Source organism: Schistocerca nitens, chromosome 2, assembly GCF_023898315.1.
Source record: "Schistocerca nitens isolate TAMUIC-IGC-003100 chromosome 2, iqSchNite1.1, whole genome shotgun sequence".
Classification (NCBI taxonomy): Eukaryota; Metazoa; Arthropoda; class Insecta; order Orthoptera; family Acrididae; genus Schistocerca; species Schistocerca nitens.
Window position 1 is genome coordinate 361,283,546 of NC_064615.1, and position 27,411 is coordinate 361,310,956.

The following is a 27,411-nucleotide window of genomic DNA, read 5'->3' on the forward strand; positions in this document are numbered from 1 at the left end:
AAATGACAGTGAAGACGAAAGAAGTGTGTTAGCGCCACCATGTAATGAATTGACTAAAGTTCAAACTAGTAATTTGGTAATTGTGCATAAGGAAATGGAGCGGGCGGCAAATAATGGTGTAGACAGTGAAACAATTAGTGAACAGGGAAGCATTATCGATCGATCGGTTCGCCTCAGGAATCCGAAATGACATGACACAATCTTGCAAATACTGTAGATTCAGGTTTTGCGTCCTCACCGTTTTCTCAAATAAGTCAAGACACATTTTCTGCTCGTCAAAATATGAATGTTGCCGGTGCAAATGCACTGCCAAAAAGCATAGAGGAACAGATTCCAGACACTAATACATTATTATTGCAATTAATGCAACAAATGAAACAAAATCAGAGACAAACACAGCAACAAATGGAATAAAATCAGAAAGAAATTAAAGAAACACTTCAACAAACACGTGAAGATTTAACTACTGAGTTACATAAAATCGAATCGAAATGTCAAAAAGTCTGTAATAGCGTAAAAACACAAATTTGTGAGCATTTCCAACCTATTTTTTCGCGGCATGAAAATACATTACAGAATCACGAAGCAGCCATAAAAGAACTGCAAACTATTGTTCATGAAAATCATGAGATCTTGCAAGCTAAGATTGACTCAGTTGCATCTACCGATTCGGTTACGCAACTTGCAAAAACTCAGGAAAACTTAAAGGACACAGTAGATACGATTTCAACACAAATGGACACTCTGAAACTTGGTTCAGAAAAACACACTGAGGAAATAAGTTCACTATCGGAGAAAGTAACAGAACTTCTGGATCAGTTCACTAACTTATCTACAAAGGTGAATGATGATCTGAATGACACAAGACCTGTAGCCTTCACTGACACAGAAGAGTACGAACAAATTAAGAAATTCAAACAAAATCATAATCAAATTAACACGCAACACCAAAGAGAAATCCGCGAAGATCAGTTGACACAGGTAATACAAGATTTACATATTTCAGAGGACACTCGCGCTCCAATACGGGAAGAGGGACATATAAATACGGAACAGCCACAAAATAATAACACAGGGTACTTCGGAAATTATGAAAGAAATTGGCAAGGTACACCGAATTTTGAGATGGAACCGCCGAAACGACGTAATAATGACCGACATGCGACTCGCCGACATGATGATTTTGACTATAAGCTGTTTATTACTACACGTAAATTCAAAACATTCAAGAATTCAGGCAACGACATTCATCCACAAGCGTGGCTTCATCAATTCTCTCATTGTTTTCCTCCCAACTGGTCATTAGAGCGCAGATTAAAGTTATTATATTTAGAGAATGAACCAACTGTGGGAATGCGATCGATCATTCACGACTGCCACAGTGAAGGAGAATTTTACCATGCCTTCCTCTCAGCATATTGGTCGCAAGCCACACAATACCGAGTAAAACATAGCATCATAATGATGAAACATTTTGAACAATCTGAATTTTCCAGCCTTGTGAAATATTTTGAAGACATGTTGCACTAGAATTAGTACCTTTCAAACCCATACAGCCCCTCAGAACTCATCCGCATTTGCTTAATCAAATTGCCTGAACATTTACGACATATTTTGGCAGGACGTTGCAAAGACGACATTGAGGCTTTTCAGGGAATCTTACAAGAATTGGAAATTGACACTGACAATCGCGGGACGCAAAAACAGGGACACAACAGTTACAGGACACATCCTTCACAATTCCGCGATGACAGAAATAATAACTGGATACGACAAGGCTATTCTTGCCATGTAAATCGTGACCAAAACAGACACCACCCGTATGACAACCGCTGGCAGAGTAGTAATAATTACAGTGAAAGATCGCGTTTCCATAGTAATGAATGTGACAGAGACAACCGTAGAAACAGACAATATGGGAACCAAAACAATTATTATCAAGGGAGACAGAATAACTTCAGACACAACGGTCCTCCGCACAGTTACGACTCAGGGAGAAGTTCTCCACCACGTAACCGACAAGAAATTAATTACAGAAATTATCGACATGACGACAGACGATATAATCATAACTCCAGACCTGAATTTTATAACTGGCGAGATTCAAACAGGGCAGATCCTTCTCGACAAGGTGAATTTGTAGAAGTTAGACCTCGAAATCCCAATAACGACGCACGCCAACAAAGAGACAGACAATGACTCGCACCGCAGGCAGCCACGTGCGCCGGCTGGCTCAAATAAAAATAACATTGACGCTAACCTTGAAAAAAATTTTAGCATTCCTTACCGACATATACAAAATGATAATTGCTTTGATGTTGAAACTGTGCACACTAAGAAGAGTAAATGTGTAAACCACATTTCACATGTAAAACCCTTTATTGAAAGATAATCTGTTTTTTTTAACTTAGTCTTTGCCATAAACCTTTTCACTTCACACTACCAGTACAATTTGTCACACTGAGAAACTGTTAACATGCAAGCCGGCTGGTGTGGCCGTGCGGTTAAAGGTGCTTCAGTCTGGAACCGCATGACCGCTACGATCACAGGTTCGAATCCTGCCTCGGGCATGGATGTGTGTGATGTCCTTAGGTTAGTTAGGTTTAAGTAGTTCTAAGTCTAGGGGACTGATGACCTCAGATGTTAAGTCCCATAGTGCTCAGAGCCATTTGAACCATTTTGTTAACATGCAACAATGTTTTGGAGTCAAATATCCAGTCAAGAACCAAGAGAAGTTATTTCAACAGTAATTATGAACGCATTGTTATAGTGACGACACAGTGTTATTGTGTGTATATTCTTGCTTGTTAGTTGCATGATTACGTAACAACTATAAGGCTCACATACTTAGAGCATATACCAGCACTGCTGACAAGGCTTTAATGCAACATTTTGGTTTACTTGAGAATACATTCTGGATTTAAAGTACTTTCTGTGAGATTAAAGACTTAGCAATTGGTTCCTTTGACAGCTACACGATTATATTACAACGCTACTAATGTGTGGCACAATTTGCATTGTTGCTTTTGCGGTGTATCTGTTTTATATCTTCACCGTTTTTCTGAATTCTTCTGGAAAGTAAAACATGTCTTAGTAGTAACTTTTGTGGTATAGCTACAGTGAGACAGCCTTTTTCGTAGCACAACAATACGTTACAGTATAGTACTTTCTTGATCATGGTACTGTACGTAATAACTAAGATATCTGTATGCAAAGCATTTCACTTTTGTTTATGATGAGGTGAGTACATTGACTTCAGCAGAACGTTGCTTACAGAGGACGATAACTACGACACTTCCACAGAATTATCTTACAGCAAGACACAGATTTAACGCTATATGACACGCATTTGAGTGATTCATTTTGTACTTAAAACATTTATTTTTAAAGATTTTGAATTACAAAGAAAGTTTTCCGTGATGCATTTAATTCCATTGCAGTAATCTGTAACACCTGAGGGTATAATTACATTAATCCTCAGGGGGGTACACACTTACTTTGTGTACCATGTGTTTGGCAAGCACAAGAACCCTAGCTAATATGGTATTTGCTCATACAATTTTACACATCGGTACCATATTTCTCTAACACTGAATTACACAGCTATCTGATTATTTAACAGAGAAACAAATTTTTTTTTACAATGTCAGTGACACATGTTTACGCAATTACACAGTTGGATAATTTCACACTTATGAAATTGTATTATGTCTGCACTGTGTGAACTGTTCATATTTTTTCGGAACCAGTGTGATATTATGAGAGCTTTGAATGATGTATTTGGTAAGGGATCACGATTTTTGAAGTACGTTTGAGGTAGATGACTTTATTGAAGGTCTTGAAATTATTGAAAGAAGCTGCGATGATTTTGAGATGTGATTGATCTGTTATGATGTTATTATTACGATGACAATGTGTATTATGCTGTTGAGGTATGTTTATGATAAATAAGCTGATGCTATATGAGGAATCTGACTATATTATGTATTTATTATGATGAAAGATTGAAGTGTCGACGCAAGATTGACGTGTCAACTAATATGTACACTCCTGGAAATGTAAAAAAGAACACATTGACACCGGTGTGTCAGACCCACCATACTTGCTCCGGACACTGCGAGAGGGCTGTACAAGCAATGATCACATGCACAGCACAGCGGACACACCAGGAACCGCGGTGTTGGCCGTCGAATGGCGCTAGCTGCGCAGCATTTGTGCACCGCCGCCGTCAGTGTCAGCCAGTTTGCCGTGGCATACGGAGCTCCATCGCAGTCTTTAACACTGGTAGCATGCCACAACAGCGTGGACGTGAACCGTATGTGCAGTTGACGGACTTTGAGCGAGGGCGTATAGTGGGCATGCGGGAGGCCGGGTGGACGTACCGCCGAATTGCTCAACACGTGGGGCGTGAGGTCTCCACAGTACATCGATGTTGTCGCCAGTGGTCGGCGGAAGGTGCACGTGCCCGTCGACCTGGGACCGGACCGCAGCGACGCACGGATGCACGCCAAGACCGTAGGATCCTACGCAGTGCTGTAGGGGACCGCACCGCCACTTCCCAGCAAATTAGGGACACTGTTGCTCCTGGGGTATCGGCGAGGACCATTCGCAACCGTCTCCATGAAGCTGGGCTACGGTCCCACACACCGTTAGGCCGTCTTCCGCTCACGCCCCAACATCGTGCAGCCCGCCTCCAGTGGTGTCGCGACAGGAGTGAATGGAGGGACGAATGGAGACGTGTCGTTTTCAGTGATGAGAGTCGCTTCTGCCTTGGTGCCAATGATGGTCGTATGCGTGTTTGGCGCCGTGCAGGTGAGCGCCACAACTGCATACGACCGAGGCACACAGGGCCAACACCCGGCATCATGGTGTGGGGAGCGATCTCCTACACTAGCCGTACACCACTGGTGATCGTCGAGGGGACACTGAATAGTGCACGGTACATCCAAACCGTCATCGAACCCATCGTTCTACCATTCCTAGACCGGCAAGGGAACTTGCTGTTCCAACAGGACAATGCACGTCCGCATGTATCCCGTGCCACCCAACGTGCTCTAGAAGGTGTAAGTAAACTACCCTGGCCAGCAAGATCTCCGGATCTGTCCCCCATTGAGCATGTTTGGGACTGGATGAAGCGTCGTATCACGCGGTCTGCACGTCCGGCACGAACGCTGGTCCAACTGAGGCGCCAGGTGGAAATGGCATGGCAAGCCGTTCCACAGGACTACATCCAGCATCTCTACGATCGTCTCCATGGGAGAATAGCAGCCTGCATTGCTGCGAAAGGTGGATATACACTGTACTAGTGCCGACATTGTGCATGCTCTGTTGCCTGTGTCTATGTGCCTGTGGTTCTTTCAGTGTGATCATGTGATGTATGTGACCCCAGGAATGTGTCAATAAAGTTTCCCCTTCCTGGGACAATGAATTCACGGTGTTCTTATTTCAATTTCCAGGAGTGTATATGTCTAATAAGGTAAAGAATAATGAGTAGTGGTTAGAGATGCTGATTTGTGAAAAAGGATGTTGGAAACCAAGAATCGTACTTTAAGAGTTATGCAATGTGTGTAAATGCGTGAATATGTCACAATGCCACCGAAAATTTTTTGGCCACTGTTATATTTATAAGATTTTGTTTCTACAGATTTGTAACGCAAATATTTCGACCTGTGAAATCTTATTTGTACCAAATTGTCACTGTAGCGGAAATAGATATAAATATTTCAGTATGAAAGGTAAGTGACCTTGACGTAATGCGTTTAGGGCACCCAGCTGAGAGATAGTCATCCGACAAAAGAAAGCCATTAGGTGGAGAAAAAAAAGAGGTCATTATCCTCGCTATTGACATTTCTTTGTAGAAAGCATCGCAAATATGGCATGCTCAAACTGGAAAACATATGATTACACTGTGGAGCTCTTAATTTAAGATATTTACTAAAATGGCTAATGAAATGATGACAAACATTTTACATCTATTGTCTTTGTAGTTGAGATATTGCTCATCTTGTTTAATATCTAGTACCTAGCTCCACTGCAACATTGGTTAAAATAAAATTTTATAGATGTACTAATATAGATATTTTACAGATGCCTACAGATCCAGTAAATAATAACTTTATGGTTCAAATGGCTCTGAGCACTATGTGACTTAACATCTGAGTTCATCAGTCCCCTAGAACTTAAAACAACTTAAACCTAACTAACCTAAGGACATCACACACATCCATGCCCGAGGCAGGATTCGAACCTGCGACCGTAGCAGTCGTGCGGTTCCAGACTGAAGTGCCTAGAACCGCTCGGCCACCAACAGCCAGCAATAACTTTATGGTCTACTTAAAAAAAAAACGAAGGGGCACAAAAAGACATTTCCCTGTACAGGAACTGCATACATAATTTTCTTTTCAACTACTTGGTAATATTTTTCGTATAATAAGTTGTGGTGCACCACTTTAATTACATACACATTAAGATGTGAATATACATTTCCCTTATCTGCATTGTTGCCTTTAGTGTAGTATTTTTTCTGCTTGTGGGTTTGTCATGTTTAGAATTTCGCTTTGTATTACTATGTTAAGCCAGTTTTACTATTGATTTGTTTTTCTTGTTTGCTGCATATTGCTTTATATTAGTTGTAATGTTGCAATTGCTCTGCTAATTTAGATTTACTGTTGCTTGCTTTGCCAAATTGCATATTTTTGTCATTGCTGTTTGCGTTAATTGTTTTGTGCTGCTGCATTGTCTCGTCCCTTAGTTAAGCATCTGAGCTCAGTAGATTTAAGTTAGCTTAAGAGGGTTAGACTATATAAGAGAATGAGTTGCGATGAATTGGAAGAAATGCAATGAGAAGTTTTACGAAAAAAAGTACAGAAAGCAGGTATAGACAGCACTTTTTGAAATAATGAAGAACAAAGGTAGATCTCCAAGAAGTAAAGAAAGTTTTGTTTGCAAGATACTGCAGTAAAACAAACCCTGTCCTTTCCCTTTCTGTTATTCCGCTATGTGTTTGTGTACCCTTGGGTATTTGTGTTCTTCCTGTCTTTATGTGTTTAGCTAATACGATTTATGTCATAGAATTTTTCTAGTACTAAGCTACATTCACTATGATAAGGAATACTGTTATACTAAAATATAATTTGCATTACTAATATGTTAGTTCCTTTGTAAAGACGTTTATAGACATTATTTACCTGTTCTGTTTTGTTGCTCATGTGTGAAGTTGATGTTTCAATAGTTATTCTGATCTTTTATGTATGTACTTATGTCATAATTCTTGTAACACTTATGTACATGTTTATTTCTATTCTTTTGAAAAGCTTGTTTTACTACAAATGTTATCTGTACTCTCATGTTCTTTCATGATGTATTTTGAACATTTGTTATTGTATTCTTATATTATAAAATTGTAATTGACACCAGTTCATCAAATTAAGTAACTTGTAAGTTACATTTCACTGCACACGTTTCTGTTGGTTATAGTATATGGACAATATGTGAGAAGTAGGGACTGTTAGTGTTTGCACGTGTGTTGATAATTCTGCAAGGGACTGGTTAACAGCACTGCTGGTTCTAAGGACAATTCCAAAAACTTTGTGAGTGCACAAGTGGTGGTTTATGGACTTGCTATATTGTCTGCAAGACTTCCAAGGACAATTCCAAAAACTTTGTGCATGCACAAGTGGTGGTTTGTGGACTTGCTATATTCTCCAAAAGACTCTTCGATGGTGATTGTGCACCTGCACAGTCGCAATAGATGGCTGCTGGCCGTCTCTACAAGGACTATAGTGGGTCTGCATTTTTGGTGGCCCACCAATACCATTATCTCTACAAGGACTACAGTGGGTCTGCATCTTTGATGGCCCACCAATACCATTATCTCTATAAGGACCGCAGTGGGTCTGCACCTCTAGTGGCCCACCAAAACCATAATCTCCACTAGGACTACAATGGGTCTGCTCTGTGATGACCTACCTACCATTATTCTTCAACTTCGACTGACTCTGCTGTGGGTTTGCTCTGTTGTGGCCTATTACCTGTCTGCATGTCAAGAGTCAGCACTGTCTTTCCGTTGGAAGGACAACACTACTTCTTCAAGACTGCATGGAAATCCACTACTTCTGTGTGCATTGTCTTTTACTGCTCAGACTTTGAGAAAAAAAAACACTGCAATTATACTGTGATGAATGATCAGGACTGTGAGAAAATTTTAGCTTTTGACCAACATTGTATCAATAAGTGTGTGCATTTGATATCTTTGGTATTGTAATTATGAAAAATTTTATCAAATCATTAATGGCCACTGCCCAAAACAATTTGTAAAATTTTTTGTGGGGAGCATGGGGGCTATGTAAATAGGCTGTTTAGGTTTTTATATTGGTAACGCCACGTAGCGCTGTGTATGAAAATCCCTGGCTGTGCTGTGTGCAGTCTGTGGCTAGTTTGCATTGTTGTCTGCCATTGTAGTGTTGGGCAGTTGGCTGTTAGCAGCGAGTAGCGTTGCGTAGTTGGAGGTGAGCCGCCAGCAGTGGTGGGTGTGGGGAAGTGAGATGGCGGATTTTTGAGAGCGGGTGATTTGGACGTGTGTCCATCAGAAACAGTACATTTGTAAGACTGGATGTCATGAACTGATATATGTAATATGACTTTTGAACAATATTAACGTAAATACATTGTTTGTTCTCTATCAAAATCTTTCTTTTGCTAACTGTGCCTATCAGTAGTTAGTTCCTTCAGTTGTTTGAATCTTTTATTTAGCAGGCAGTAGTGGCTCGCTGTATTGTAGTAGTTCGAGTAACGAAGATTTTTGTGAGGTAAGTGATTTGTGAAAGGTATAGGTTAGTGTTAGTCAGGGCCATTCTTTTGTAGGGATTATTGAAAGCCACATTGCGTTGCGCCAAAAAATATTGTGTGTCAGTTTAAGCACAGTCATGTATAATTTTTCAAAGGGGACGTTTCAGTACCAAGCACCACAACTTGTCGCTTCCTTTCTTGTTCCACTCGTATGTAGAGTGGCGGAAAAGTGACTGTCTATATGCCTCCGTATGAACTCCAATTTTTCGTATCTTATCTTCATGGTCCCTAAGCAGGACGTATACTTGTTACAGTCAGCTTCAAATGAAGGTTCTCTAAATTTTCTCAGTACTGTTCTTCTAAAAGAATGTCTTCTTCCCTCCAGGGATTCCCACGTGAGGTCCTGAAGCATACCCGTAACATCTGCATGCTGATCGAAACTACAGGTAACCTATCTAGCAGCTCACCTCTGAATTGTTTCGATGTCTTTTTTCAATCCGACCTGGTGTGGATCCCAAGCATTCGAACATTATTCAAGAATAGGTCACACTAGCGTCCTACGCCGGGTCTCCTTTACAGATGAAGTACACTTTCCTAAATTGATGCCAATAAACTGAAGTCGACCATTGGACTTCCCTACCCCAATAGCAAATGCTCCTTCCATTTCGTATCGCTTAGAAACATTACGCCCAGATATGTAAACGATGTGACGATATATGCGTCAATCAGGCCACTACTAATGATGCATGTGAACATTACGGGCTTGTTTTTCCTACTCATCTGCATTAACTTATATTTTTCTACATTACGAGCCAGCTCCCATTCATCAAATCAACTAGAAATTTTGTGTAGGTCATCTTGTATCAACACACAGTCACTTATCTTCGACACCTTCCTATACACTACAGCAATATCAATGAACAACCGCAGAGTGCTGCCTACCCTGTCTGCCAGATCGTTTTTATATATCGAAAACATCAACAGTCCTATCACCAGATCGTTTTTATGTATCGAAAACATCAACAGTCCTATCATACTTTCTGTGGCACTCTTGGTGTTACTCCTGCCTCCAATGAACACTCGCTGTTGAGGACAACTTAATGGTTTCTATTACTTAAGAAGTTTTCAAAACAGCCAAATATCTGGGATCCTGTTCCGTATTCACACACCTTCTGTTGTATCCTGCCTATTAGTCAAATATAGAGTGCCTAGGAAATGTGCTTCCTCGGATTGCTAGACATCAATTCAAGAAAATCGTATTAATGATCTTTATTACAGAGAATAAATGACAGAACTTGGTATTTATACAAATGGGTCGCAAACAAAGGACGACAGACAAAATAAGAAATCTCTTCAGTACAGCAGTAAGAGAAGTAATATAGTTCTGCTATACAAGTGCCTATTCTTGAAGCCGCTGACAAAGTTGGCGAACTGCTAGTCTTCACCTGGGCCACAGCCAGGTGGCGCGGCGCTTATGTCCTCTTCGTGTCGAGGGCGCTGCCATTGGGTTGTCGTCCTAGGGTGGGGTCGGGCCACATGCAATTGGCTGACGTCTTATTCACAGCCCTCTCTGCTCTAACGTTCCCGACCAGCATGCTGGCGCTCGACTTTACGCCGGACACCTTTGTTACCAGTCTGCCCTGAGGTAGTGTGTCGAATGCTTTTCGGAACTCTAGAATTATGGAATCTGACAGTTGCCCTTCATTCTTAGTTCGCAGTATACTTTACGAAAAAGCTAGCTGGGTTTCGCACGAGTGATGCTTTCTAGGGCCATGCTGACTCGTGAACATGAGCTTTTCGGTCTCTGAGAAATGTATTATATTCGAATTCAGAATACCCTCTCGAATACTGCAACAAACCGATGTTAAGGATATTGATCTGTAATTTTGTGGATCCATTCTTTCACCTTGGTTGTGTACAGGAGTCTCCTGCGCTTTTCTCTAGACGCTTGGCACATTGCAGTGGTCGAGAGATTCGCGATAAATGCAAACTAAGTAAGGTGCCAATGACGTAGAGTACTATTTGTAAAACCAAACTCGGATTCCATCCGGACCTGGCCACTTATTTGTTTCCAACTTTGTCAGTTCTTTCTCTGAGTCAGGGATTTTTATGTCATTCATACAGGACTCTGTGCGACGGTCAAACGACAGTACATTTGTACGAATCTCTTGTGTGAACGATTTCTTAAACATGGAATTTAATATGAAGTGATAATTAAGTCGACACCCTAGCTGAAAACAGGCGTTGGTATACATCATTGGGGACATGTTGAAAATGTGTGCCCCGAACAGGACTCGAACCTTTGATCTCCTGCTTATATGGCGATGCTCTATCCATCTGAGCCACCGAGGGCACAGAGGATAATGCGCCTGCAGAGACTTATCCCTTCTAAGCTCCCTGTAAAACCCACATTCCGCACGTGTCCAACACTACATTCATAGGGCGCCTATTAGATAGAGCGTCTGCCGTGTAAGTTGGAGATCCCGGGTTCGAGTCCCGGTCGGGACACAAATTATCAAGATGTCCTCAATCATGTATATCAACGCCTGTTTGCAGCTAGGGTGTAGATTTAATAATCATTTCACTCTAAAGAAGATGCACAGTCATCAATGGTATCTGTTCTTTTGGGAACAGATACTACGTTCTTATATGGAATTTAAAACTTCGGCCTTCCTGTTTCTATCTTCTACTGCCAAACGAGACTGGCCTACAAGTGAGTGGATGTAATCGTTAGACCCGCTTGCGATTTTACACAAGACTAGAGTTTTTACAGGTTCTCCGCCAGATATTTAGCCAAGGAATGACGGTGCAAGGTATTGTATGCTTCGTGCATAGATCTTTTCTCAGACACACTAATCTCTGTTAATCTTTGCCTGCCGTCATTTGCGCCTCCCTTTTTGAAACGAGAGGGCGACAGTCTTTGCTTCCTCAGCATTTTCTGAATTTCGTTATTAAACCACTGTGGGCCTTTTCTGTCCTTAATAAACTTACTTGGCACATACTTGTCCAGAGCACGATTTACAATCTGTTTAAAACTAGCCATAATTCCAGTATTTCCATCATTCTAGATCTAAATGATAGCAATTGACTGTTTAAGTGAGATGCTAACAAATGCTTATCTAAACTTTTGAAACAAAATACATGTTTCATACTCAAAATCACTCGCAGACGATGAACAAACAATATTGTCTTCAAAAGAATACATTGTCAAGCCATAGAATGGGCCTTGTAAAAGCAGTCTATCTGTAAGTATCGTGCGTGGCATCATACATCGCATCCACCTCAAATCGTTTGAATAATTTTGAAACGGAATCTTGTTGTGTAATTAAAAATCCGTATGCACTTTACTCACTACTCTTATTTAGACTAGTTGTTGTAAAATTCCACATCAAAATATCTCGCTACTTTCAGATTCACGTAATAATTTGACGTATCTTGTTAGTGATATTTTAATTCTGCATCGAAACTAATCTATCAGCAGTATTTGAGAAAACTTTGGTCGCTAAAAATTGAAAATTATAAAATAAGCTGTTAATCTCTCATATTCTGACACGAAGTAGTTTTAGTGTTTCTTTCATTAAGTAGAAGGTTTATTGAATTGTTCGCTACGTTTTACGGTCTCGGTGTAGACCGCTTAGTATGTCGTTATGTACAAAGGTTGGAGAAAATTATGGAAACACCGCGAGAAATGCGCGCTTGAACATAAATGCTGATGCTGGCATTATCCTCTGTGCTGTGCTGTTGTAACTGACCACGAACGGCAACTGTGAAACGTCTTTAATACGTCGCAAGTGTCATTCGTGTCAAGAACAGTGTTTTGTGTAGTTGTGAGTTCATTACGTAAGACCTAAGTCTGCTCCTACTGGGTGAATTGTTGGTGCTTCTGTAGCTAAAGTGTTCGATGCTTTAAGATTTATGCCACATACCTATGCCACAATTTGGAAGAAGGTGTGTGTTCAGGTATCGGGATAGACGGTCATTGAAGTGGACTGTGACGAAAAATAGTAGGATGACAGCTGCATAAGTCACTTCAGAACTGAGTGACGTACTCGCGAAATCTGTCAGCACCAAATGAACACGAAGGGAGCTCCATAAGCTGGTAACTGCAGGGCATGCAGGAATTCTAAAACCACATCTCAGTGATGCAAATGCCCTTAAGAGTAAAACGTGGTGTCGAAGTAATGAAACCTGTACTATAGTGCATTACAAGAAAGTCGTTCGTTTCGATGAGTCTGCTTTCACACTGTTTCCAATATCTGGCCGAGTTTACGTCTGGCTTACGCCGTACCAAGCCTACGGGGCAGACCGCTTGTGACCAAGATCGAAACATAGCGCGGGTTCTGTGATCATTTAGGCAGCCAGTATTTTATAGGCTCCAGGAGTAGCTCTGGGTCGCGTTACAGGCAAGGACTACATGAGCATTCTGGCCGGTCGGGTCGCTCCTCGTACTGTATTTGATCCCCAAAGATGATGCTATGTTTCAAGACGATAGCACCACTATTCATACAGCCTGGACCATTTTTGCGAGCACGTCGAATAATTTTCGCTTCTCTCCTGGCCATCAAAATCACCACATTTCAATGTTATTGGGCTTTTGTGGTCTACTTTGCTAAGAAATTGGCGTGAACGCATTCCACCTCCATTATCGTTAACTGTACTTGTTCCTACCCTTTCTGAGATGACTAGAAGCATTTTGAACGACAATGGTTTTCTTACATCGTACTATATACGGTAATGTGTTATGTTTCTCATGTTTCCGTATTTTTGTCCCTGTCCCTTTACTTCTACGTATCGTTCACAATTAAAACATACAGTTTTTCACAATATATCATTGCTCCCATGAGGAAAGTATATCAAGAATTTTCCACCTCTGAACATAGATCCTCGCTTTAATCAATAACTTTTTTAAAGAAAAGAATCCTTTGAAACTGAAATATTATAAAAATGAACCTTATCAGATCATTATAAATAAAATTGACAACGTGATTTATAATGAAGCAAGTTAAATATCTATTGCTTTGTTAAACAGGCATTTACGTTTACGAATAATTACAGAAAATTATACGAAACTGCTCTCAAAAAGGGTTCTTACCCAGAAAAATATTACAGTGCCTTGAACTGCTCTTAAGCTATTCGTTACGTTTTTGGCACTACGATCGCTCTTTCACTGCATAGAACAACTTATGCTAAATAACGAAAGGCACTGTTCCTTGCCTGAATCTCAGCAAGAGAAGACTGATAAATTTGAAACACCTTCTTCACTATACATAACTGTTCTCCAGTACTTTACATAGCAGCGGTTGACGTTTTTGAAAACAGTATGGATCAAATACATTTTAGTTGTTTAATTCTGTAGGAAACAATATATTTTTTCACGGATTCAAACTGTGCGCTCCTAGCCTTTTTTTACAGACATCGTTACTTGATCCAGTGGCACTTAGGAAGTGATGGATTAACCTACATTCCGTCGGATCTCACATTCATCATTTTCATAGCCAGCAGGAACGAATTACAGAATGAGTCAACAAGTATGTTAGTACTGCCTTATTGTCTATTGTACTCATTGTAAATACATACATAACTTTGTAAAAAAGTACGTAACAAAGGTGCTGTTTCGTGATAATCCAAATATAATCATAAACACTATGAAAACGATAAAATGATCATGTAAAAAACGCATAATAGATTACTGTAATGAAGAAGTATAGTAAATATGGAATTATGACAAAAGGAAGTGAGAGTTCTGCTTACGTCCCTGTGTCAGATGGTTCACTAGAAAACGCACATCTTCCTAAACGCAGGAGAACAATGCGCCACCCACATACTGAACATATCTCTAGTTCGAGTTTACTAAGTTGACAAATGGTCGTTTAAAACAACTCTCTAGGACAAATGCGTAAGCAAATATATCGCAGCCTCCGTTTCAGAAACTGCAACTCATTGAAAAATGGCCTAAAAACGTTTATAGATAAAAACCACCCAGGAGTGGGATGGTACCCTTTCTCACTATTGGTGCCTTTTTGAACATAGCTGACCGTGAATTATTGGAGAAATGAAAGTAATCAACGATTGAATCACAAGTAAAGAAGCTTTATCTGAGGTGCTGGAGGGTATGTACCCCTTTCCCGATACCCACTCCCATAAGAAAACATTCCCAGAAATATGAAGTGTCCCTGATGACTTATCATGCTGGGCGCGATGAATGGTACAAAATAATCTTAGCAGATATATTCAGCTAGTTGTGGGGGACCCACCTGAGACCACAACCGTCAGTTTCCCTCCACTGTTCAAAAATTTCTCCACCTCGTTGTCCATGAGACTGGCATTTGTATACCAGTTGCTGTACTACTGTAAAGTTTCTGTTTTAGATGCGGCTCTGTTGACGGAATATCATGCCACAAGTTTCAAGACCTCTGTGTCTCGTATGCAACAGTAACTGTAAAAACTTTGTCCGTGAATATCTGTACAAGAAACTTTGATTTTGTCTCCCGATGACCGCAACAATACATCGGTTAAAAACTGATCACATATCAACTAGAAAATGAGCTAAAACTATAGTTCCATTATTATGTATGAAATTACTGCTACGAAGTAGGTATGTGTAACCTGACAAAACCAAGAGAAAGACTGGAATGAAATTTTCACTCTGCAGCGGAGTGGGGGCTGATATGAAACTTCCTGGCAGATGAAAACTGTGCGTCGGACTGATACTCAGACATGGCACCTATGCCTTTCGCGCGCAAGTTCTCTACCAAATGTAGCGGGCACACAGTTTTAATCTGTCAGGAAGTTTCAAGAGGAACACTGTCTGACGTTGCTTGTCTTTGAGAATAACACTTTACGACGTTATCGATACTTGAGAAAATCATCTCCTATTCAAACAAATTCGTCAGTCTCAGTTGGTCCCATCGTGGCCAGGAGACTTTGGCTGGTTAAGTAATTGTCAGTGTCAATAAAATTCACCAACAGCCGTGTGCTTTAAGATATTATTTTATTTTATTCTTATGGCTACCATTTTTGACAGTTCATTATGCCGTCTTCACGCCCCATACGCTTCTATCCAAATAAACGAACTTGTCGTATAGCACCATAAATAACTGGATGTTGTGAATTCAATCGTTATACAATTACTCAGCTCATTATCTCAGTCACTGTCACGTCTTAGAATGAAGCAATTGTATAACAATTGAATTCACGATATCCAATGATTTATGGCGCCATACGACAAGTTCTTTTATTTGGATAGAAGCGTATGGGGCCTGAAGGTGAGAGAATGAAATGCCGAAACTGGTAGCCTTGAGAATAAAATAAAATAATATTTTAATGTACATGGCTGTTGGCGAATTTTATTGACACTGACAAATTCTCCAGTTGTTGTGTAGATGGACTTTAAATGTAAACTTCAGATAACAGTGTTTCAGATTGTTAAAAGAATAAAACAGGATAAAAAATGGTTCAAATGGCTCTGAGCACTATGGGACTCAACATCTTAGGTCAGAAGTCCCCTAGAACTTAGAACTACTTAAACCTAACTAACCTAAGGACATCACACACACCCATGCCCGAGGCAGGATTCGAACCTGCGACCGTAGCAGTCCCGCGGTTCCGGACTGCAGCGCCAGAACCGCTAGACCACCGCCGCCGGCAATAAAACAGGAATCACCTCTATTAACTGTTGTAGGTTTATCCTAACTAAATGCAGTGAAGAGAAAATCAATTATAGTAGTCGTAATGCCAGTCGCTTAGTTATTAAGATGCCCAGAAAGCAATTTTGGATGTCACTTTGACGTATGCGTGATATCTGCAGTTATACACAGTTGACCGACGCAAAATATTATTCCCGAAGCTTGTTCACGAGTTCATTGCCCTCTGTGAGCAGACACATGTGGCAAACGAACCATTGCCCTCAAAAGTAACAAAAACAAATATTTCGATGGCGCGATATCAAATTACCCCACCCTCAATATCCAGTTTATTTGCTATTCGATTTTTTTCTCCCCCAGGAATATTTAAACGTCTAGTATTTCTTTGTTATGAACTTTAGTTTATGAAACAGTATTATACACAGTTTCATTCCGAAAACTGTCAACATGATTTCTGGCAATAAACGACATTCCGTTTTCGGAAAAATGACTGCTTACTATGAGATATTATTTTTTTTATTTTTAACTAAATCATTTTTATGACTGTGTCATAAAAAAGTGATTGAGTCAAAAATAATAAATGATACCTAATAATTTGAATCCTCTGTGAACGTTGTCCGTATCTGCACAGTGAATCGGCTGTACTCCGAGCTAATTATCATAATTTCATTTTATCGTCATTGGCATAGTTCGTGTTGGGAACACGCTGCAAGTAAATCGGTTTAAGGAATAAGAAATGTTTAAAATGTGTGGTTTATAGACTGCTGTCATAGAGTTATATGGCAAAATTAATTGTTCCACTGAGGTAACCTTGATTCATTTTTGTGTCTTCCTCATTATTTTGGAACGAATTGCTGCAAACTTCCCACTAATAATATCTGTGCGGATAAAATCTCAACCTCAGATATTTAACAAGTAAACGCTACACAAAACAGTACATATTTAATTAATACTACTTTCTTCTTGAGAATACGTCCTCTGTACTCGTGACATGTTTTTGACATAACCGAATTACTTTTAGAGCGGTAACGGTGGTACAATAGACAAGACGTGGACTCTGATTATAGAAATGTAAGACTTTAAACGCTGATTATCTCATCCTAATTCAGGATTTTCGTTGATTCAATACATATTATCGGATTAATACTGGGACTGTTCCTTCATTTACGCTAAGCCAAAAGTCTCCTACTCTCTTCTTCCGCCTTTCCTGTCGAGCTGAAACGATGCCTAGTTTCCAACTTCGGCAAAATAATAAACACTAAACCTTGTGTTTCTTTTCTTATTTAATTTCTTCGTAAATGTTGTTACAGTGACATCTGGCGGTTCATGACTCGTCAGTTTCATAATTCTTTCAGGCATGCATTTCTGTACATAGCTGGAGAAATATAACAAATTCATGCGAAACAGAGACCACTTTGTGTAGAATTACTAGAATGAAGTTCATGCACAGGTGAATTTTCGTCGAAGCAACTCTCATGATTTTTCTCAGTCACTTCGGGAAATACCGGAACTGAACTGCTGATTTCACTTTTGTTTCGAAAATAATTTCTAATAATCTGAACAATTCTTCAACAGATACCTTGTTCATGAATCATGATTCATAAAAGAAAAGGGATACAAACTGCTTCAGAACCATCGAAATGCGTGTAAAAGTTATCGAAATTTGGATTTCGCAATAACAGAAAACTATTTTTGACATCCAAAGTAACCATCCTGGGAATGGAAGGAGAGATAACTTTTGAACGCTGTGTACTTTAATTATAGCTGTTTTAACTTTATGCATACTACAGTAGAACTGGTGGCTGGAGAATAAAATCGTGTGAAGCTTTATCACAAGATTAACAATGTAAAAATTATTGTATCAAGCAACACAACGAAATGGTGATATCACTAACGAGACCATTGATGATGAGCAGAGGGGTTCTGAATGACGGTGAGGTAGTACGTCTGGTGTGAGAGCTTAGTCGCAGTGGTGTGGACTCCTACGATCAGAAATCATTTCAGGGCTGTCATGCAGGAGGAAACCTCATATTCTCGCTAAATAATTAATTACCTGAGAGACAGTCAAAAACTCTCAGCAGTCCCTCTTTGTCTGCAATTCCAGTGGTATGTTCATCAAGTGTACTCTGGGGCAACTGATCTGCTTGCCGCATTTATTTAACTAATGTTACGCGTTCATAAATCTATTTACCTAAACATTTGGTTCTCTTGTATACATGTAAGTTTCACTTCCAAATACAGTGTGATGTCTCCCTCATCGTAGGTCACAGTAACATAATCCACAGTTCACCACTGTGCAGACGTCTCCAAGACATAGACACTCTGCAAGACGTTCTTTAATTTCTACAATAATAAACTTTAAAACGCAACTGGAGGGGTCGACGAAATACTAAATTCTGAGATTCGAATCGCTTCCATCCCTTTTTTGTCTCCCCTATGTAGACACCATTGCTAATACCAGGAACGTCGCTGCTCTGGATGGTTCTTTGTCGTTAAACTTACCCCCTGTGAAACCTCGAGAGAGAATTCACACAGCATTCGAAGCCTGGCACTGACTTCATCCTACGCCCTTTCACTCGGACATGAAGCTGCCGCCGACTCGCTTGATCCGATCGCAATGGCAGTGTGATATACCAGCACTCACTCTCTCCATACATCTCTCTATCTCTTTCTATTTCTGTCTCTCTCCCACGCTAGGGCAAACACACACACACATACACACACACACACACACACACACACACACACACATGAAGGGACGGACGGCGAGATAGAGAGAGAGAGAGAGAGAGCAAGAGAGGGACAAGGACATAGGAAGGGAGGGATAGAGGGAGAGTGGAAAATCGTGTAGGGCGTGGGGGAGGGACGGTGAAAGTGAGAGAGAGAGAAAGTACGGAGAGATGAGGCAGAGAGAGAAATAGAGAAAGTACGCGGTAAGGACGGGGATAAAAAGATCAGGACAGAGATAAAACTCGTACATAAAGGAAGGAACTGTAATCAATATTTTTAAGAAATATGGAATTTTCATCGTCACCGTGACTCATCCACACATCTTTAACGGCTGAGAAAACGGGTAAGTGACAGTCAACTGTGATTTGTATCCCTCAAGGAACTGTCTTGTTCAAATGGTTCAAATGGCTCTGAGCACTGTGGTACTTAACATCTGAGGTCATCAGTCCCCTGGACTTAGAACTACTTAAACCTAACTAACCTAAGGACAGCACACACATCCATGCCCGAGGCAGGATTCGAACCTGCGGCCGTAGCAGCAGCGCGATTCCGGACTGAAGCGCCTAGAACCGCACGGCCACAACGGCCGGCTAATTGTCTTGTTCGGTACGTTAATATCAACATTTTTTTTGTACCGCTCCTGCTTTGACTTTCCTAGTTGCTGAACCGATTTCACTGTGTTCTCCGCTTTTATGGAAAGTACGCTTCAATTGTCAATGACAATGAAACTATCACAGACTGCTCTGCAAAACGTAAGCACGAGATAGAGTAACATGATACTTAATCGGTGAAAATAAACGAAAGTAGAGAAGCATGTTGCCAGAGGTCTGCCAGTAGCGCACAGAAAATTAGATGTCACGTGGCCTGCGGTCAATGTGACGTCACAGTATTGTCAAATGAGGTTGGTATCACAACACGAGGCATCTGAAGAAATAGGAAAAGACAGTGAGCAGCTACGGTGTACTATACTGGTGTTTTTCATTACAACATGATCCGGAGACATAGTCTGAGAGACTTCACTAGGGGAAGAATCATCGGTAAACTGGACGTAAGTGTAGCCCATGTGTTGGGTATTCCACAGAGCACTGTTTCACGAGTTTGGTTAGCCTTCAGAACCACCGGCACTGCAGAACGATGGAGAGGAGTAGGTCGACCACGGCTAACTACAGCATTAGATGACGGCTACATTGTGCTGTCGGCAAGAAGAGACCCAAGTCAGTCAGCGATTACAACTACAGGACTCTTAGTTGCGCAGTCCCCCGTTGCACAAGGCCACGGCGACGGCATCGGGATGGTCTCTTTGTTTGAAAACAGGTACTTTATGGTCCATTTAGACTCGCACATCGAGGCACCGTTTGCGGTAGTGCCAATAGCGTAGGGACTGGACCAGCAAGGAGCAGGGTCTTGTACCCTCCCCGGATGCAAGCAGATAGAGCACGACTTGTGATTTTGGATGTACCGTCATATGGCGAGAGGTGGGAACACGGAATGCATCCAGGAACATTGTCAAACATGGTCACTTTGGTGGCGCAAGTGTTACTGTTAGGGAAGGCATAATGTTGCATGGGCGCACTGACCTCCAGTTCTTTGAACACGGTACGTTCATCGGTCAACATTATTGTGACACTGCACTCCCTCTCCACGTGCGCATTTTCTGGGGTGAATTCGGTCATGACTTCATTTTTATGGATGACCGTGACTACTTCGAACAGCCCATGTGGAGGAGCTCCTTCACCGCCAGGATATTCAGCGAATCGACTGGTATGCCCCTTCCCCAAGCTTCAACCCGACTGAGCACTTGTGGAATGCGTTGGGTAGACGTATTCCAACACGTCCATGTGCATCACCAGCCGTCCGGCAGCTGTCAACCGCACTGGTGGAGGAACAGAACGTCCTCCACAAGAACTCCTTACCAACCACGTGGCCAGCATGGAGGAAGTTGCTGAGCATGCATTGGCATCCGCTGTGGTAATACGTCTTATTAAGAATCAAGTCCTGCCTTTTGTAAAGCCCAGGAGATCATCACAAATCGGGGCGAATTCAGTGTAACGAAAGTCTTTGAAAAAATGTGTCATTTCTACTCGTGTCGATGAGTGTTTCTTCCAGTTTCCTTATGTACTATGGTGTAGCATTTGTTTCTATATATGGTGCAAGTTTAATCGAGGTATGCTACTTTTCTGTGACGCATCTTGCGAAAGTTACTTTCGTTTTCAAGTCAAGTTTTGCATGCCAGGGAAATTCTAACGCAATGTTACATGGGATTGAATGTCAAATTTAAGTAAAAATTGAGGAAGACAAAACAAATACCATTCGGTAGATAGGAAAAGAACAAATTTTAAAATATCATCCTATTCTATTGGCATAAGAGACAGAACCAAAAAATGAAGGAGCACCGGAATCAAATGTAACTGTAAGAGAGGAAAAAAGTATAAGCAAATGACAGTACATATATCTTACACATTGCCGGCCGTGGTGGCCGTGCGGTTCTAGGCGCTTCAGTCCTGAACCGCGAGACTGCTACGGTCGCAGGTTCGAATCCTGCATCGGGCATGGATGTGTGTGATGTCCTTCGGTTAGTTAGGTTTAAGTAGTTCTAAGTTCTAGGGGACTGATGACCTCAGATGTTAAGTCCCATAGTGCTCAGAGCCATTTGAACCATTTGAACCTTACACATTCATGGAAAGTTTTGTGAATGTGGCTGTCAGGAAAAATAAAATTTAGGAACAAACACAACTGTATATGTCAGCCACTCAAAAAACTTAATAATAGAGGAGATGAGGGGCAAAATGAATCTCTATTACTGACGAAACACATTAAAACATAACAACAATACAGTATCCAAACTTGTAATACATATTTGTGGAAGTTTGATAATGACTGGGTGCACAGTTTTTATGAAATTCTGAAGTGAAATTATTCCGTTTTAGGATGTTACAACATTATTTACTGCTATTGCAATTTTGACACATGGTCTTTCCTGAGCATTCTCGAAACAGTCAGTCGTCAAATATAACACACGTAACTATGAAATCGACAAACGTTAAAGTAAACTTTTAGAAGCTACTTACGTGGGACGTTGTAACCCACTCGGTAACACAAATCTCTGACAATCTGTCTAAGAGCAACTACATATGGTGCTGTGAATTTATCTGCTGTTCCATACACATTAGAAAGCAGGTGAAATAATGATAGAAACATTTAAGTTTAAATTTCATATGGAAGGCCTGGTAAATGGATGACAAATGCAGCTATGGAATGTCAGTCTCTAATATATGGACCCGATTTCATGTAGATGGTGAAATGTGTGCACAGAATGGATAAAAGTGACACAAATGCGTGTTGTGTAAGGACGAAATCCGCAAATGACAGTGAGAATATAGATTAAGTGTAGATGAGAAACATGAAATGACTATAAAACCAAATAAAAAAGTACCCACAAAGTACTAGTACAGAAGAGCGCCTGAAATCCCATATAGAGATGAAAGTCACGGTTGACATAGGGAAAACAAGCGCCAGTAATACATAAATGTAGGAATGAAACAGTTACTAAGTAGTAGTAAACCTAAAGCGGAACGATTTTATTTAAAAAAAATAGTTTTAGTTTACCTGTCGCACTAACTCGAAAACCCGCTGGAAGAAATGTAGTGGGTGGTTATAATTAAACTTACGCTGCTTGTCCAGTGCAGACGGGAAACTTTTTACCTTACGGACACCCAAATTATAGGGATGATGTTGAGACTGGGTGCTGCAGGATTTGGGTTGTTATTAGTGTTAGTGTCATGACTTGCCCTTAGGATCCGGTACTGGTCCGTCCACTTACTGTTGAAATAGGCCGAGCGGTTAAAGGCGCTACAGTCTGGAACCGCACGACCGCTACGGTCGCAGGTTCGAATCCTGCCTCGGGCATGGATGTGTGTGATGTCCTTAGGTTAGTTAGGTTTAAGTAGTTCTAAGTTCTAGGGGACTTATGACCACAGCAGTTGAGTCCCATAGTGCTCAGCGCCATTTGAACCATTTTTTTTGAAATACAAGCAACAGTGTACTTTATACTCGCAGATAGTCAGCATGGGTCTGGGGAGGTTGCTGCTGCCCTTCACGAGTATCGATGAATTAAGGGAAAGAGGAGAGGTCATCATTACGCACTGTGGCTGAAGAACACGATTCAGAAGTTCTAATGAAATGAAATGTCGTGTGGCTAGGGCCTTCCGTCGTGTAGACCGATAGCCTGGTGCAAGTCTTTTGACTTGACGCTACTCCGGCGACTTGTGCATTGATGGGGATGAGATGATGGTAATGAAGACAACACAACACTCAGTCCCTGAGCTGAGAAACTCTCCGACCCACCCGGGAATCGATCCTGGGCCCCTTAACATGACATTCCGTCCCGATGACTACTCAGCTAACGGGGCGGACGGTAGTTCTAATTAAGTTGTGGCGATTTGGAAATTCCTCCGACCAAAATTGTTTAAGAAGTTACTGTTGCCATGGCTGAAAATGCTGGACGCAACGTGCTATCATCAATCAGTGGACAAACCGTTAATGATGTGCATAGAGAGGGAGGTAGCCCGCTTCCCACTTGATATGTTCCATACGGCGGTAGATCCATATTTCATGCGGTCCTGTGAGTCTTCTCGTTCGTGATCTGACGACAGGCAAAACTAGCGAGATACATGTGAGGCAGGTCAAACAGGTTATTAGCTTTCTGCTCAGGCGGAACTTCCTTCGCTTAGAGTGGCTATAACAAAACGAGTGGAATATGAACGGGTGGATAATATTCATTCAGTTATGTAATTATTTCTTAAAAAGGTGATAATTATGTAAAACAGATACAATATGTGTCTCACATTCTCTGTTAATCTATGTCATTCTTTTCTTTTGTTTTGTACCCTTTTGTCGTCTTCTTCTGGTGTACATCGCCGACGCAAGACGCGAATCGATTTGAGGTCTGTTAAATGAAAAACAGTTAATGTAAAATTATTGTACTTTTATGTTCATTTGCCCCTCCCCATGAACCATGGACTTTACCGTTAGTGAGGAGGCTTGCGTGCCACAGCGATAGAGATAGCCGTACCGTAGGTGCAACCACAACGGAGGGGTATCTGTTGAGAGGCCAGACAAACGTGTGGTTCCTGAAGAGGGGCAGCAGCCTTTTCAGTAGTTGCAAGGGCAACAGTCTCGATGATTGACTGATCTGGCCTTGTAACACTAACCAAAACGGCCTTGCTGTGCTGGTACTGCGAGCGGCTGAAAGCAAGGGGAAACTACGGCCGTAATTTTTCCCGAGGGCATGCAGCTTTACTGTATGGATACATGATGATGGCGTCCTCTTGGGTTAAATATTCCGGAGGTAAAATAGTCCCCCATTCGGATCTCCGGGCGGGGACTACTCAAGAGGATGTCGTTATCAGGAGAAAGAAAACTGGCGTTCTACGGATCGGAGCGCGGAATGTCAGATCCCTTAATCAGGCAGGTAGGTTAGAAAACTAAAAAAGGGAAATGGATAGGTTAAAGTTAGATATAGTGGGAATTAGTGAAGTTCGATGGCAGGAGTAACAAGACTTTCGGTCAGGTGACTACAGGGTTATAAACACAAAATCAAATAGGGCTAATGCAGGAGTAGGTTTAATAACGAATAGGAAAGTAGGAATGCGGGTAAGCTACTACATACAGCATAGTGAACCCATTATTGTGGCAAAGATAGATACGAAGCCCACGCCTACTACAGTAGTACAAGTTTATATGCCAACTAGCTCTGCAGATGACGAAGAAATTGAAGAAATGTATGATGAAATAAAAGAAATTATTCAGATAGTGACAGGAGACTAAAATTTAATAGTCATGGGTGACTGGAACTCGGTAGTAGGAAAAGGGTGAGAAGGAAACGTAGTAGGTGAATATGGATTGGTGGAGAGAAATGAAAGAGGAAGTCACCTGGTAGAATTTTGCACAGAGCCTAAGTTAATCATAGCTAATACTTGGTTGAAAAATCATAAAAGAAGGTTGTATAAATGGAAGAATCCTGGAGATACTAAAAGGTATCAGATAGATTATATAATGGTAAGACAGAGATTTAACAACCAGGTTTTAAATTGTAAGACATTTCCAGGGGCAGATGTGGACTCTGACCACAATCTATTGGTTATGAACTGTAGATTAAAACTGAAGAAACTGCAAAAAGGTGGAAATTTAAGGAGATGGGACCTGGATAAAGTGAAAGAACCAGAGGTTGTAGAGAGTTTCAGGGAGAGCATAAGGGAACAATTTACAGGAATGGGGGAAAGAAATACAGTAGCAGAGGAATGGGTAGCTCTGAGGGATGAAGTAGTGAGGGCAGCAGAGGATCAAGTAGGTAAAACGACGAGGGCTAGTAGAAATCCTTGGGTAACAGAAGATATATTGAATTTAATTGATGAAAGGAGAAAATATAAGAATCCAGTAAATGAAGCAGGCAAAAGGGAATACAAACGTCTCAGGGATGGCTAGACGACAAATGTAAGGATGTGGAAGCGAGTATCACTAGGGGTAAGATAGATACTCCCTACAGGAAAATTAAAGAGACCTTTGCAGATAAGAGAACCACTTGCATTGACATCAAGAGCTCAGATAGAAACCCAGTTCTAAGCAAAGAAGGCAAAGCAGAAAGGTGGAAGGAGTATATGGAGGTCTATACAAGGACGAAGTACTTGAGGACAATATTATGGAAATGGAAGAGGATGTAGATGAACATGAAATGGGAGATACGACACTGCGTGAAGACTTCGACAGAGCACTGAGAGACCTGAGGTGAAACAAGGCCCCCGGAGTAGACAACATTCCACCAGAACCACTGACGGCCTTGGGAGAGCCACTCCTGACCAACTCTACCATCTGGTGAGCAAGATGTATGAAACAGACGAAATACCCTCAGACTTCAAGAAGAATATAATAATTCCAATCCCAAAGAAAGCAGGTGTTGACAGATGTGAAAATTACCGAACTATCAGTTTAATAAGTCACAGCTGCAAAATACTAATGCGAATTCTGTACAGACGAATGGAAAAACTAGTAGAACCCGACCTCGGGGAAGATCAGTTTGGATTCCGTAGAAATTTTGGAACACGTGAGGCAATGCTGACACTACGACTTATCTTAGAAGCTAGATTAAGGAAGGGCAAACCTACGTTTCTAGCATTTGTAGACTTAGAGAAAGCTTTTGACAATGTTGACTGGAATACTCTCTTTCAAATTCTAAAGGTGGCAGGGGTAAAATACAGGGAGCGAAAGGCTATTTACAATTTGTACAGAAACCAGATGGCAGTTAAAAGAGTCGAGGGACATGAAAGGGAAGCAGTGGTTTGAAAGGGAGTGAGACAGGTTTGTAGTCTCTCCACGATGGTATTCAATCTGGATATTGGTTATCACATTTAGCATTCAACCGCGATTTTTATATATATTTTAACAACGCGTTTCGAGAGACAATGCTCTCATCATCAGGTTGTAAAATCTATGTCGCGAAATTAAACGTACTAAAAAGACAAAATACCATCACCAATAGTTGGTGGGTCCATAGAGTAAAAAAGAATTAAAAGTATATTGGACTGTGGGTCCTCGTCTTACATTAAAGTTGTTGACGCAGGTCGATGGCCGTCCCATAGCTACCAAATATGCTGTCGACTGCGCCGGCTCGGGTGCTGTTGTGGACTAACGTGCCTAGGTGTTGTGGCGTGGTTAGCGCCGTGTGCTTGACGGTAACGCTATGCTATTGGGCGCCTCATTTCCTTACTGCATTGGTCTGCCATCGTTAGCCTCTCGCAACTCCGTCATTGACATGCTACAAGTTTTAAGTCGCATGCCTGCCCTAAAATAATTCTAAAAACCCGCTAAAAAATCTCATTTCTTTAAAGTTATCTTGTACATTTAGGATATTGCTTTGTTTCTTTTCATGGATAGCTATCTCGAATTCCTCTAGTAAGTCAAGTTTCCTCCCTTTCTTTTCTACATGCAATATTTCTACGTTGTCTTCTATGCTATTAAGGGGATGGCCTGTTTCATATATATGGTTCGCAACAGCTGATTTGTCATAATTTCCTAACCTGAACGCATCTTTATGTTCTTTATACCGGATCGCGAATGATCTTCCTGTCTGCCCTATATATTTTGCATCACACGTTCTGCACTGAATCTTATAAACTCCCGATCTTTCAAACTTATTTCTCTTCTCGCCAATATCGTGCTTAAGGCTATACCTCACTAGGTTATTAGTCTGAAAGGC